Here is a 16,347-nt window from a genome sequence, read left to right as displayed (position 1 = left end):
TTTAAATTATTAATTCATTTTTCTTTATTTTCAGGTGACTGGTGATGGAGATCCAGGAGAGGTGATGGGTTTTATGTGTCGCTCCTTTTTTTTGTTTTCTAGGTTACCGGCATCGCAAAGGGGTGCTCCAACTGCGGCGTCGGCCGCGTCGTCAGTTGTCACACTTTTGCGATGCCCATTGATGCATGCCCTAATGGCTTTTTCTCCTTTTCTTTGCAGATTTTGTCATGGATATTTCTGGGCACCAGAGTTAACCTTGGAAGTTACAGATTTGGAAGCTGGGGAAAGCTTTTCAGAAGTGCAGCAAGCAAGTGCTGCTGGCTCTATACACGGCAATGACGAAGTAATGGAACATTGTGAAGATTCGCAAATTGCGAGCTTTGCCAAATCAGGAGAATTGCGGCAACAGAAACTGCATCATGGTGAAAGACCATTTAAATGCAAATATTGTGAATTATGCTTTGTGCGAGCGGATGATCAGCGCCGTCATATACGTACCCCTGTCGGAGAAAAACCCTATAAGTGCAACTATTGCGAGCGCCCTTTTGCTCAAAGTAATGATCGTATTAGACATATGCGCCTGCACATTGGTGAAAATGTTTATAGATGTGAATTGTGCCCGCCAGCGTTTTGTTCTGCCTTTGAGCTGCGTGCACACTGCTCAACGTCTAAACGATGATGAAGAGACACGTGAGCGTAATATGAAGGCCTTAAAAGAAGCAGAAGCTAAATTGGGATTAAATGTGTCCTAAAATGCAAATCACACGCTAGATTCTAATGTAATTCTAATCGTATAAATTTAGCGCTGTAAAGTTATTGATGCTTGTGATTAGGAGAGGCGTTATAGGCCTCTAGAATTGGCCATATGAGCGTTAAAATGCCTTTAGCTCCATATGGGGTAAATTATCCTTTGTAGAATTGTTCTGCTATTAGACTTCGACTAATATGCAAAAAAAGCAAGACTAAGTTACAGCGGGTTGTCAAGATACAGCTTGAAAATTTAATATTTCTCTCATGTACATAATGACCGACTTCATCATATTAAATCGTAATTATAAATATGCTGAAAGCCTTCATAGTTTTTAGCGGCCGTGAGAGATGTTCAAAAAACTTAAAAAAAAATTTTTTTTTTGGCTGACTATTAGTCTAATATTTCTATCTTTGCAATGTTATAAAGACATACATTATGGAAAAAGAACATGACATTTACTCTAATTGTTTGGGTTACTTTGGTGGTGTCACGTGGGTTATGTTGGTAGCGCCCACATGCCGACTGTATCCAAATGCAATAGCCTCCACTTTAGGGCATAAACTCCTTTGGGTATTCTCGCGTTGGAAGTGGCCAAATCCGGTGCTGCTGAAGCATCCAGACAATGTCAATTTAAGGTTTCCGGTTTGGGATCCACGCGTTAATGCCTCGGATCGTGATCATCTTATGCCAATTATAACACCGGCATATCCTCAACAAACCTCCACTTTCAACGTGTCGGAATCAACCAAGCAAGTAATACTTAATGAATTTAATCGAGGTATGATTACAACTGATGAGATTATGCTCGGACGTGTGACATGGGATCGACTATTTGAAGCCCCTAGTTTCTTTTACAAATATCGTCACTCTATTGTACTTACAGTTACATCGCAAAATGGCGACGACCAGCTCGAATGATGCGGCTTAGTGGAGTCAAAAATACGTTTGTGGGTTGGTAATTTAGAACGTAATCAACACATTGCATTGGCACATGTAAATCCTACATGTTTTGATTATAAGAAACCAGCTGTTGTCGGCACACACAACAACAGCGCCAATGATGATGATAAAAATCAATCAAGTGGTGGTGGTAGTGCACCCATAAGTTCATCCAACTCTTGTGCGATGTGGTTGATTGGTTTGGAATTTGAGCGTACAGAGAACTTGAATGTTGGCCTGAACGAGAGTATTAAAAATTTCACAGAACACGTCATACAACATGGGGTAAACGTAAAAATGCTGAAGCACGGAATGAAAATTGAGGCGGCAGTATTTAGATACGGACTTTTTGAAGTGTGAACGCACGTCCAGGGAACAACACCAATTTTAATAACGCAGTTTTAGCTAATCGTAAACGTTTGTCGACCGAATTATCTGCAACACAGCAACAGAAAGATGGTACGACTAAAAAAGGTCGTGTAGGTGAATCGCAAACAGAGGACATTTCACGCATGTGGAATGATTCACGTACACGTGTGCCAAGGTCAAGCACAATAGCTTACGGTTAGTATAGTTTGTAGTCTAAAATATATATCGTCGGTGAAAGTTCCGACCACCTGTTCTGGTTGTTGTATTCTTTGAGTTTTTGAAGTGATTATATCAAATCGCCTCCAAGACTGTCGGCTTACTACCGGGCAATGGGATTATTTCCACTTTTTGGTATTAAGGCCCGCGGAAAACGTTTTATATGTGGCTTGAGCTTTCATAGACGATATAAAAGTATTCACATAAATGAATCTGTGCGATGGAAAATTTCATATTCCCTTTCCAATAAAATTAGGTGTCATTAGCTTCCTTGCAAAATACGCTACGCTTAGATGCCTCCACAATTCCTTGCGGACGTTAGGAAACCAATGAAAATTGATGAGATCATGGATCCGGAAGTTCCCAATTTATCTGGTGGTGCACTGTAACGAGGTACACATTCATTCACAACACGCAACTATCAATGAACAAAAATAGGGTGAGTTTAGAACTTGAATTACTACTAATGTAGATGCTCACCTAGTCCGATATTTATAAGCGTCTAGGTTTGCATTTTAACCTGTTTTATAATTTGTTGCCAGTTTTTTCCACAAAAGTTTTTGGTTTTGCTAACTTTTCGATTTTTTCATTGGAAAGCTCAAAATTTATGAGTAGAAGAAAGTTTTTGTACAATTGTGCATGCATTTTTTCTTTACCAGTTTTTTTAACAAAATATTTTGGGTGATGGGATGAATTTTCATAAATTCTGTTGGCCGAGTGCCTTTGACCGAGTGCAGATGCATTATGTGGCAGAACATGGATCTGCGTTAGGTTTGCGATGGGCCTCGTTACGCGCCAACGAGTGCAAAGGTTGTCTATGGCAGATCGGTTCGCCCTTCTGCGGTAGGCTTTCTAGTGTCCTCGTTATGGGATAACGAGTGAATGGGAGGGTTTTCTGGTGTCCTCGCTCAGGGTGAGCGAGTGACTTTGGGTTTGATTTGTTGGAAATTTAAAGATGATGGGCTGAAAGCCTTTAGGTTCTGTGGCAGATCGGTTTGCCCTTCTGCGTTAGGCTTTTATGATGTCCTCGTTATGGGATAGCGAGTGAATGGGATGGTTTCTGGTGTCCCCGCTCGGGGCGAGCGAGTGAATTTGGGGATTTTCTGTTCAGGGGGCCCTCGGTTAGTATTGCTAAATCCAATAGAAAAAAAATGTTGTTTTTTTTTGTTTGCGAGCTTTTGCTAAGCTCTCCCATGTCTTCGTGCGTCTCGCTCCCTTTCCCCATTGCCCACCAGTAGTCAGGTGTAGGATTCCCTCCGGTAGACTCGACACGAGACCGGGGGTAGAGAACAAAAAAAAGAGAAGATGTAGGATCGCCCTCCGGTAGACTCGCACCATCACGAGACCGGGGGGTTTATTATAATTCGGGCCTCGGGAGAGACACAAGCTTAGGGATAGCGGGGCATCACGGCGCGTGGCTGAACGCGTCTTTATGTCCCGCGCTCCCTTTCCCCATTGCCATCGCGTAGTACGTTTTGGAATTCCCCTCCGGTAGACTCGCACCATCACGAGACCGGGGGGTTGATTATAATATATGGCTCGGGAGAAACGCAGGCTTAGGGATAGAGAGACACAAAGACGCGGGTTCCTTAATAGGCTTTCTATGCTATCACCAACCGTGGGCCTCTGATTTTAGGTAGTCGAGGGAAATAGGATTTTGGTTTTTTTGGGGTTCTGGAAGGCGAGATTCGGTCCCTTACATTTAATCCTCCTTGTCGTGGGACGGAAGGAGTACCAATTCCGTAACTGGTCTAGTTATTTGTCCCTTGTTTATATGAACGTCAACAACACGCACACGGTTATCAGAACCTGGGTGTGTGTTGACGATTCTCCCCATTCTCCACTCGTTGGTTTGGAGGTTGTCCTCTTTGATAACAACTAGGTCTCCGGGGTCAAGATTAGGTTGTGGATGTTTCCACTTGTATCGTTTCTGGATCTCGGTGAGATATTCGGTTTTCCATCGCTTGCAGAAAGTGTGATGGAGGGATTTGAGTTTCTGCCACCGATGGATCATCGAGGCAGGGCTCTCACTAGCATCCGGCTCTGGCGGAACCAGTAGATGGCTGCCAGTGAGGTAATGACCTGGGGTAAGCGGCTCAAGGTCCGTTGGGTCATTGGATGCCGGGCTGAGCGGCCGCGAGTTTAGGAATGCCACGATGCGGCACAAGAGTGTATGGAATTCCTCGAACGTGAACTTGTGTGGTGAGGCTATCTTTTTGAAGTAGCTTTTGAAGCTTTTCACTCCAGCCTCCCACAGCCCTCCCATGTGGGGAGCGCCCGCAAGGACGAAATGCCAAGTGAGTGACTGGTGGCTGTACTTCGAGACAGCATTGTCTCGGGCTTGTGAAATGAAAGTTTTAAATTCCGATCGTAGGGATCGTGAGGCTCCGACAAAGTTTGTACCGTTGTCGGAGTAGACGTTTTTGGGACATCCGCGTCTAGATATAAAACGGGCAAAAGCCGCAAGAAATGATGGGGTGCTTAGGTCAGTAGTGGCCTCCAGATGAATCGCTCGTGTGGAAAAACACACGAAAAGGCAGACATAGCCTTTGGATAGTCGACACCCTCTACCGCGGTAACTTTTGATGTCGAAGGGTCCGGCGAAGTCGACTCCAGTATTCGTGAATGCACGGCTGAAAGTCGTGCTTTCGCGAGGGAGAAATCCCATAAGTTGGGTCTGAGCACGCTTTCGGTGTATAGTGCAAACTATGCAATTATGAATGGTTGCCCTAATCATGGTTTAGATGTTAGGTATCCAGTATTGGGTGCGTGTCAGACGTAACATGAGTTGGTTTTCCCCATGCAGACTTTGTTGATGAAACATTAGGACTGTCAGACGGGATAAGCGGCAGTTGTATGGGAGGAGGATTGGGTGGCGTTCAGTAAAAGCTAAATCCTTTAACGCCCCGAGTCGCCCTCCTACCCGAATGATGCCATGTTGTTCTAGGTAGGGATTAAGTGAGAGTATTGCACTTTTCCCTGCAATTGGTTTTCCGGCCTTTAGATCATTATATTCAGAACTATAATGTTGTTTCTGATATATTTTAATTAAGAGTTGGGTTACTGATTTGATCTCATCAGGAGAGATTAAAGGTGACTTGACCTGAAATGATTTTTTTGTTTTGGGGTGAGTTCTTCGGTAGAACCTCATAACGTATGAGAGCACCCGTAAAGCCCTAGGTAGGTCTGAAAAGCGTTGGAGAACATCGGTAGTATTTACTGTTGTTGTTGCGCAGGTCTTCACCCTCTTTTCCTCTACGAAGGTGATGTAGTCACTTTCTTGTGCTGGCCATTGGGAAGTGTCTTCTTGCAGCCATGAAGGTCCCTGCCACCACAACGAATTGTTGACCAATTCAGACGCAGGTAATCCTCTGCTACCTAAATCTGCTGGGTTGGAATCTGAGTTCACGTGCAGCCAGTCCTTATTTCCGACCATGTCGATGATCTTGGTGATCCGATGTGCGAAGAAGGTTGACCAGGAACAAGGCGGTTTCCTTATCCATGCGAGAACGATCGTTGATCGAAAGGTGAACTCTCACTGGTCCCAATTTAAGGTTTCTGAAAATCGATTCGGTGATTTCCGCTAACAGCACGGCTCCGCAAAACTCCAACCGTGGAAGAGAAAGGGTTTTTACTGGGGCTACTCCGGTTTTGGCTAGAAGCAGGTTTATGCAGACGTTATCATCCGTTTTGACGCGCATGTAAACGGCTGCTGCATAAGCCTTCTCGGATGAATCACAAAATCCATGGATCTCGATGTCGGTTCCTGGAGAAAAGTTGACCCATCTAGGTATCCTTATTTTATCGATCTCATGGTATTGGTCGGTGAAGGTTTTCGATCGTTCCAGCGTACTGGTAGATACTGGTTCGTCCCAAGCTGTGCCTTCTAACCAAATACTCTGCATGAGTATTTTTGCCACAATGACCATTGGTGCCAGCCATCCCAAGGGATCGAAAAGTTTGGCGATTGCTGATAGTATCGCTCTCTTCGTAATGTTTTCCGGGTTGTCCAGCGTCCCTGCTTTAAAATAAAATAAATCGGAGAGGGCATTCCATCGAATGCCTAACGCTTTAACTGAACTGGTATCTTCGAATGCCAGGAAGTTTTCATTGAGCAGGTCTGCTGTGGGGATGTCCCTTAGAATGTCTTCTGAATTGGATGTCCATTTGCGAAGTGGAAAGCCCGCTGAGTGTAGGACTTGACGAATTTCATCTCTGGCTTTAATAGTCGATGTGATCGTATGTCCACCCGCTAACACGTCATCTACATACATGTATTCTCGTAGTATGTTTGACACGTCGTCTGCCAGTTGTAGGAGCGTTCTTATCGCGAGGTATGGAGCGCAACTCACTCCGAAGGTAACCGTCTTTAATTCATAAAGACTAATAGGGTCATTCGGGGACGTGCGATGCACAATACGTTGAAATTTGGTGTGCTTATCGTTCACCCAAATTTGACGATACATCTTTTCGATGTCGCTATTGAAGACAAAACGGTATAGTCTCCATCGTAATATAAGGATGGGTAGATCGGCTTGTAGAACTGGGCCCGGGAGGAGAATATCGTTTAAGCTATTACCGTTGGCCGTAGGGCTCGAGGCGTTAAATACTACGCGTACCTTGGTGGTTGTACTTTCTGCTTTTACAACGGCGTGGTGGGGCAGGAAGTAATGATCCGAATCGTCGGATGGGATATCCTTTTTCAATTTTCTCATATGTCCGAGCGTTTCATATTCTGATTACACTCGAACATACTCCTTACCTAAATCTGGGTTTTTTATTAGCCGCCCCTCATTCCGGAAGAATTGAGAGCATGCACGCTTCAGGGATGGTCCTAAGTTAATATGGTTAGGGTAATCCTGCCGGAATGGTAGTGACACGGTGTACCTTCCATTCTCACTTCGCTGCGTTGTTTCTTTAAAGAGTTGTTCGCAGTACCTTTCATCTTCATTTAATATTTTATTTTTGGGTACATTTTCTACCTCCCAGAAAGTCTTGAGTTGGTTGTCTAACGCAACCTCGTTGTAGAAAGACATAATGCTCTTCGTTGGATTCGGTGATTCGATACGACCGGTTAGTATCCAACCGAACACTGTCTCTTGGGCTAAGAGTGTGTTTAGCACATCCTTTTTAGTACCGCTTATTATAATGTGGGGATATATGTCTCCGCCAAGTATGAGGTCTACGTCTTCGTTGACGTAGAACCTCTTGTCTGCCAAATTCAAGTCTGGGAATGCCTGCATAGTCATTGCGTTGATATGGCAGGATGGAAGATTCCCAGTGAGTTTCGCTAGAACTAGTACGGGTGTAGTCAGGCTGAAGCAGGGATCCACTGGTGAACGTAATTCGATGTTGGATGCTTCTTTCACCTGAGCTGACACCGCATTTGTGATGCCTGAAACATGGGCATGCATTTTCCTCGCTGGCAAATTGATTCTGCGTTTCAGTCTTTCAGTTATAAAGGAACATTCAGACCCAGAATCAATTAATGCCCGCGCGGAGAAGTCGGTGCCATTATGGTGAATGTGTACGCGAGCAGTTCCTAATAGCACGCCTGTGCTGGAATTGGCATGGCAGGATTTGACATTCTGATTCGCAGAGGAAGGTGGTTGTCCCGATTCCTGTCTTTTCCTTGCCTGTGCCGAAGTTGGTGGGGAATTATCCGCATCTTTGAAGGGATTGCGCACCGCCGGTTGCTGAAGTGTGTCCGCATGCAGGAGCGTGTGGTGGCGAGAGTGGCATTTGGAATAGTTGTATGAACTGGTGCACCTCGTCACTGTGTGTCCTGGGGATAAACAATTCAGGCAGTCATTTGTGGATTTGACGAATTTAATCCTTTCTACCGGGTTTAAATCGCAAAAACGTGAACAGTTGCGTAATCTGTGCTCCGTAGATTTGCACATTTTACACATTGATTTTGTTGTTTGCCTGGTTACTTTGGTTTGAAAAGCACCAAGTTTTTTGTAGGGGTTTCTGTCGACTGGCGCGACGTGTTTGACTTTTGCGCGTTAGAAGCGGCATTTCCTGTAAAACCAGACACGGTTTCAAATGTCTGAAAACGATTGGACAAGAATTTGTCCATATCCTCCCATTTGGATATATCCGGTTTGTGGTCAATGCTCTGCTCCCATAGAGCCAACGTATTCTCAGGTAATTTTGTCGAACATAAATAAGTAATAATCGCATCCCAACTTGAAACGTCAATCTGATGTGATTCTAAGGATGCCAAGCAATTATTTATGTCGCGCTGTAAGGTTTGGTAGAGCTGCCGCACTCGCTATCTATGTTTTTTAGATTAAACAAAATTTGTAGTTGTGAGTTTACGAGAATCCGCTTATTCTCGTATCTCTCACATAGGTTTTTCCAGGCTGTTTCGAAGCCTTCATTTGTCAAAGGACATTTCTTGACAATGTCCTTTGCCTCACCTTGGGTTTTTTGGTTAAGGTGGAACAACTTTTCTGCCGGGCTTAGGCGACTGTTGTTTTTGTTGTTTTGGCCGTGAACAGGTCACGAAACGTTGGCCAAGATAGGTAGTCGCCTTGGAATACCTCATTATCGCAAGCTGGCAGGCGGATACTGTGTTCACGCGCACGCTCTCCTTCAGGTCGAACCTGACTATCTCTTTCCTGCTTCAATTTGGCTTGAAGTTCAGCCATATTCGACATGCATCGCAAGAATACGGCATATGCAGCTTTATGCTTGATCTTGACCGCTGCAATTTTCTTTGCGTCGAGCGTGTCAGAGCCAAGCAACTCCTCTAGGGCGTTCTCTGCTTTTCCCCACTTAGCTTGCAACTCTTTTTGCTGTATTGCAAGAGTGTGTACAGTGTGCAGAGCCGCAATGATATCATTAAAATCGGCCTCGAATTCGATTATTCGATCGGCCAATCTAATGTAGGAGTCCATGTTCATGGTTGAAAAGTGGAGAGCGAATTAACCAAGGGATATAATACTTGAAAACCTGAGCGAATCACCCAACCAACAACTATTAAAATTACGCAAAATTGATTTATTACTCTTAATTTGTTTATTTTTGTCTGACTTTGCAGATTATTTGTGCCTTAAAACAAGGAGCAGGGGGAATCAACACCAATGTGTATTGTGCAAAGTAAAGGGGGCCACTCGCCACTTCAACCGTCAATTTTATTATAAAATAAGTGCGCGCGTTGATATAAACTCGACGAAAAGTGTAAAACCGTCAAATAAATGTTATGCAACAAAGTACAAAACTGTGTAACAAGATTAATTAGAGAAATTAGTGAAAATAATAGTGACGCAAAAGAAATAGAATTTTGCCGCAGTCGAATGGCGTTAATTTTTTTGAAAGTGAGGTTATGTGCACCTCTTCCCTGTGCTGTGTCTTGAAAGCCTAACCGCTGGTGGGGGGACAGACCAGATAGTCACAAGGAATCTTAAGCGACGTTAATGCGACGCGTTTGTACTTATTTTCCTTTTTGGCACTACACAGTTTTTTCACACTTTTCGCGGTTAACTACAACTTATGGCATTTTAGATCGATCGTATGGCACTTTAGATCGATTTTTCGCACTTTTAGTTATTATTTTAACCAAAAAAAAATGTGGCAAGAAATATTGCACTTACTGTGAACTTTTTGGTGATTTGTATGTTCTGGTGATGATGTGGCAATATGACTTGTGGTGTTGCTGATGGCTTAAGCTGGCTGTCGCTTGCTCAGTGTTTTGCACGCTGGTATTAAATAATAGACTTTCCAAATTTTGTGGTATAGCTGTTGATGGGCAAATATTTTTCCGTTTAAATTTTCGGGCTAATTATGTTGTGGACCGTATTGTTAAGGTGCTGTTTCCAATTCCTGGTGAGATAGAACCAAATGTTCGGCCGGGGTGCGTGTCCTACTGGAGGTAGGTGGGCGCACCGGGGTCGATCTCAGTGGGAATAGGTCTATGGAATAGAAAATAAGCAAATAGACGAGATTTCTCGTTATAATATATGTGGTTTATTGTATAACTGTATGAATTAGTTGGTTACAATATTACCTGAATTTATTGTGTTCAGAACGGCAGAGATCGTTGGTGGCAGATGCGTGCTGTACGGCTGTTAGAATCGAAGAGGCCGGTTGTATAGCAAGCTACAACCGTCGACCCGCAAAATCCTCCGTTTTGGAGGGGAAAAGCACCCACACATCAACCCCGACATGCATATGCATGAGTGCTGACAAAAAACACACATACACGTATATGTACATGCATGCACATGCATGCGGCGGTGATGGTGTGGGTGGTTACAAATTAATTCGAGTATCGAGTATCGATTCGCAGGGTTCCATTGGGGAGATCGCAGACAGATGCGGCAAAAGTTAGGCATCCTGCCTAAACAAAGTAAATTTTGGGTTTTTCTTTTTGAAATACGTTTTAAATCGTTTTTAGTTTTTCATACGACAAAAAAATTTTTTGGTCCACAGGTTTCGGAGATATCGCTAACGCATCTCAAAAAAACCAAGAATGCAGCAATATGGAAACACTAAAAGTAATTTTCCTATAACTACAAACGATGAAATTTATTGTAGTGAAATTCATTTTTTTGTAGTTTTTATAGTTACTCCGAAAATATATTACATTGTGCGGAAACCAAGCAATTTAAGTAAATTTGGGGTTTTTCTCTTTGAGATACGTTTTAAATCGTTTGTAGTTTTTCATACGAAAAAAAATTTTTTTTGTTGGTAAACAGGTTTCGGAGATATCGCTAACGCATCTCAAAAAAACCAAGAACGCAGAAATTTGGAAGAACTAAGTGTACTTTTGCTATAACTAAAAACGATGAAATTGATTGTAGTAAAATACATTTTTTTGTAGATTTTATAATATTGGAAACCTGGCAAAATCCTATGAAATGCATCCCTGTAAAATGCATATATGTACAACAACTATGTTTTTCAAATTTTCAACGTTGAGTTCAGTTCTAAAATAAACTTCGAACTAGTAACAACGGATTTTATATTTATTCCGAGTGTTGTTGCGGATTACCTGGTTGTGGACTGTATGCGGACCATCTAATCACGATGCACTGCTGCAGATTACTTTGAAAGAGCGGTTTACCAACTGACGATAACTCACGTGTGAAATAATACGCGGTGGTTAAATCAAATATGACTTTAATTATAAGTTCAATTATTACAATATAATCACTAAAACTATGTTAATTATTAATCACTAAATAAAGCGGGCGGTCGAATATGCAGCAAGAAGAATGATGATAATAAGAAGACAACAAAGAATGGCAATATAGAACAAATATCAAAACTATTTGATAGATTGTGCTTGAGTATAAACCCTTTCGACACCAACATATATAAAAGTTGTGAATATAAAAATACGGACTCAACATACTGCCGCCCTTGAACTATCTAAGTATGTGCAAACGAATAGGTTCAAAATTTAAGATGACAATAAATTATTTAAAAAATTTACAATAGAAAAATATTGAAACGCAAAGAAAGGATTACAATTTGACTTATGACTATTCGTCGCAAAAAAGATCAGCCTTCGTTGGTAGTAGACATAGTTTAGCAACTGGTCGCACGTACTATCCATTGACCGTCTTCACTGTCACGACTCGCACGCGACCGTCAGCTCCGGGATGACTTCGAATTACCCTTGCGAGTGTCCACTTTGTCGGAGGGGTAGCTTCGTTAAAAATAGCTACAACATCACCTTCTTCAAAGTTTCGGGACGGCCGAAATCACTTGCTACGACGCTGTAAGCTGACGAGATATTCGTCTCTCCAACGGCGCCAGGAGTGTCGTCTCAAGTTTGAAATTAGCTGCCACCGTTCGTGGAGACTTCTCCGGAACCCTTAACCCTCAGGTTCCGGGATAGACTTAATCGGTTCACCGATGATAAAATGCCCTGGCGTAAGCGCATCGAGATCGGTCGCACTTGTCGAAACTTCGCATAATTGGCGCGAGTTCACACAAGCTTCCACTTCCGTCAATAAAGTGTTGAATTCTTCGTAGGATAGTAGGGTTTTCCCCAAAACGCGTTTTAAATGGTATTTTATACGTTTTATACCAGTTTCCCAGTACCCGCCCATGTGTGGCGCGGTTGGTGGATTGAAGCGCCATTCTATATTGGACTCCGCAAAAAATGACTGCAGCGTATTGTCTGCCAAGCACTTGTCGTACATTGCGCGCACCTCTTTCTCAGCTCCGACGAAATTCGTGCCATTATCGGAGAACATTGTTTTGCAAAAACCTCTACGATTGATGAATCGTTTGAAAGCGTTTAAGAACGCGGATGTGGATAGGTCTCCGACGAATTCTAGGTGCATTGCACCAGTGCACATACAAATAAATGAACAGATGTATCCTTTCGTAGATTTTGCCCCTCTTCCATGCGTGAACTTGTACGAATAGGGGCCAGCGAAGTCTACGGCGGTGCGTGTGAAGCAGCGAACAAGGCTAATACGAGCGGCAGGAAGATCACCCATTGACTGAGTAGACGTGCGACAATTGAGACAGGTACATTTTACGCACTTGTGATAAATGCTACGAATTAGGTTACGAGCACCAATAATCCAATAGCGACGTTGCAAAACCACCTGCATTATACGTGGTCCAGCGTGTAAAGTGAAACGATGAATGTCGCAAATAATGAGACGTGATAGCGGCGAGTTTTTGGGTAAAATTATTGGATGCCTGATATCCTGTGCGACTTCGGCGGATTTCAGTCATCCACCTACGCGAAGAATTCCATTTGAGTCGAGAAACGGCTGTAAGCGCAAAGGCTACTTTGCAGCGGGATCGGTCTTTTGCGCTGCAACGAGATATTTCGTTAGAAAAGTAAAAATTTTGATTATACTTAATTAAGCTGCGTTCCGCTTCTACTAACTCCAAACCACTTAGAGGCCCATATCGTCTTTCAGCGAGACGTTGGATAGCAACGCGAGCGTTGAAAATAAACTTTAAGGTGTAAGCTATGATTCGGCGCAACTTTAAAAGCGATGAATATTTTGTGATGACTGGCCAGTATTCTTCTGAGCTCGTCACATGGGCTACAACTTTGTTACGAATGCCCCAAATCTGTTATGTGTTGCTTCATAGAGGTTTCTTTCCAGGACTGATGTGTACCCTTCAGAAAATCGGGCCCGTTCCACCACAGATCATGACGCAGTAGTTCGGATGGCGATATTCCCCTAGAAGCACAATCAGCTGGGTTCAATTCAGATCTCACATGATTCCAACATTCTGGAGGCAAGATCTCTTGAATGTCGGCAACGCGATTAGCAATAAAGGTCGTCCATCTGCTGGGATGTGCTTGTAGCCAGGCTAAGGTAATCGTTGAATCAGTCCAACCATACAGCCGATAACGGAGATTACACCAACTGGTCAAAATGCTTCTCACTAATTTCGAAGCCAGATGCGCTGCACAAAGTTCGAGACGAGGCAGAGTTGTTGTCTTAAGCGGTGCCACCTTGGTTTTCGCCGAGATGAGAGAAACAGTGATTGCACCGTCCTGTTGCAAGGTACGGGCGTAGACAGCAGCAGCATAAGCGCGCTCGGACGCGTCAGCGAAGACATGAAGTTCCGTAAACGAACCAACCGATCCGCATCCTAGCCAGCGTCTGACCTTCAGCTCCTTCAGTTTCTGCAGCTCATAACGATGATTCTGCCATGACTTTGAGATTGCGTCAGGTATCTTGTCGTCCCATCCAACTGCAGAGCGCCAAACGTCTTGGAACCAGATTTTGGAGTTAATTGTCATAGGAGCCAGCAGACCTAGAGGGTCAAAAAGCGTGCTGGCATCTGAAAGAAATGATCTCTTGGTCAAATTCACAGGTTCCTTCTTAAGGTTAACTTCAAAAGTGAATATATCTCCCTCGGTGTCCCACAATAAACCCAAAGCATGAACATCCTTGCCATCGACTACGTAATGCGCTACGCTTCTAGCGGCTTCAGCGATACTTTCGTTCAACTCCTTACAGTTTGATGCCCATTTTCTAAGTTCGAAGCCACCTTCCTCTAAAATCTCAGATACACTCTTTTGAAGCGACTGCAGTTCAGCTTGGCAAGATGCACCAGTAAGAAGATCATCCATGTAGAAGTCGTTTAAGATGACTGAAGTGGCCTTTTCGCAGCTGTTCGAAGAATCCTTTGCGGTTTGTTGTAATGCCTTTACAGCTAAATGAGACGCAGCTGCCACACCATATGTTACGCGTAGCATGCGGTAATCTTGAATTGGCGAAGACGGATGATTACGCCAAACTATACGATGCAAGTCAACGTGCTTTGGCGAGACGCAGACCTGGCAGTACATCTTCGCTGCATCAGCCGTTACAGCGAAACGATGAACTCGAAAACGCAACAATATTAAATAAAGATCTTGTTGCAGCTGGGGCCAACAAACAACGCGTCGTTTAGGGACTTTCCGGATGTTGTTTTCGCTGAAGCGTTAAAAACGACCCTTAGCTTCGTCATAACCCTAGACTCTTTCAAGACTGGATGATGCGGCATGTAGTAGACACCCTTGCTCGTTGATTCGGTTACAGGTTCCATATGGCCCATATCTAAAAGCTCTTGCATGAATTAATTATAGCGGCATTGCAAGTCGTTATCACGAGCAAGCCTTTGCTCGATGCGTAGCAGAATGCGGACTGCAAAATCGCGCGAATCACCCAATGGTACATCAACTTTCAGCGGTAACTCCACTAGAAAGCGACCATCAGGTGACCTTTGATGTGTAGAAGCGAAATGATCTTCGCAAAAGCGCTCTTCATGTGTAAAATAAGTTTTACGCGGAGATTCCTCAAGCTCCCATAGTCTGGTTAAAGCTCGATCTAGTCGCAAGTCACAGTGCAACGACTGTACTGTATACGTTGACGACGAAGTATTGACACTTCCACACAAGGTCCATCCAAACACGGTATTTTGCGCAATGGGTGTGCCAGGAGGTCCTTTACGAAACTCGGCACAGATGAGAGAAGACACAAAATCCATTCCGACCAGAATGTCTATGCGACCTGGTTTCATGAACTGCGGGTCCGCCAGACCCAATTCCCGAATATGAGGCCATTCAGGAATGTCTAACATTTGTGACGGCAAGTCACCTGTGATTTTTGGCAGAATTAAGGCGTCTACAGAGTAGCGGTCATCCGAAAAACGCGACGAAAGTAGAAGTGATGTCTCAACTCTGCATTTACCTCCCTGAGATGAACCAATCCCAGTGACGAATACGGTAGACGATGTGCGGGATAGTCCCAAGCGCTGAACACAAGCCTCGGTTACAAACGTGGCATGTGAACCCGAATCAAATAATAGGCGAGCTGTCTGCCATCGATCGGAGTAATCGCGAACCTTCACAGAAGCGGTGGCCAGCAAGACGGTGTATTGCCTCACAGGTAGCGGGTCGGTTTCGGAACTCAGACACAATGAGAGAGAATTGGTAGCAGTATTCGACGGAGAACTAATGGGAGAGGCCTCAAGATTGGTTAAAGCAGTTGGCTGGACCATGGTAGACGGAGCAACCGAAATGGTGCGGGGGGCCTCAGCGATATAATGAGCGGATGTGGTGTTAGCGGTACACGCTCCTATACCATGGCGCAGCGTATGATGGCGTTGATGACATATTCGGCAAGTGGATGTGATATTGCAGCGATCTTTGAAGTGCCCTGAACTCAAGCAGTTTAAACAAGCTTTAGAATCTTTAAGAAACTTGGACTTGGCAGTGGAATCTAAGATGCGGAATTTGTCACAAGTATAAATCTTGTGACCTGCTTTACAATACATACAACGTGTGTTTGCGGGTTCAGAAATTGCGTGAAAAACTTTTGCTGATTTTCCAGCTGGATTTGACGATGCTGCTTTCCCTATAGGTACTTGAGCAACGGGCGTAGTAAGCATCGCTAACGAACGACATCTTATTTCCAAAAACGTAGTAAGCTGCTCAAGTGTTCTTCCATAACCAGGGACAACTCCCACTGCTTTCGGGTATCGAACTCTAATTTGCTGACTATCTCGTGAACCAACCAATCGTCCCAAAAATCGACCGGCCTTCCTAACGCCTTGAGCTCCCGTATATGCTGGTGATATGAGTTAAGAAC

At 43.8% G+C, this 16,347-nt stretch overlaps 1 protein-coding gene and 1 pseudogene across 15 annotated transcripts in view; one reads left to right on the top strand and one right to left on the bottom strand.

The window, feature by feature from the left end:
• The window catches only part of ey (eyeless), a 2,912,801-nt gene that overhangs the window by 1,224,853 nt on the left and 1,671,601 nt on the right, over positions 1–16,347 (bottom strand). The gene's annotated exons all lie outside the window — the stretch shown is intronic.
• Positions 1,187–2,259, top strand: LOC137234484 (poly(A) polymerase gamma pseudogene; annotated as a pseudogene).

This window comes from Eurosta solidaginis, chromosome X, assembly GCF_040869045.1.
Source record: "Eurosta solidaginis isolate ZX-2024a chromosome X, ASM4086904v1, whole genome shotgun sequence".
Taxonomy (NCBI): Eukaryota; Metazoa; Arthropoda; class Insecta; order Diptera; family Tephritidae; genus Eurosta; species Eurosta solidaginis.
The sequence above is the reverse complement of the archived record's forward strand: the minus strand, read 5'-3'. Positions and strand labels throughout refer to the sequence as shown.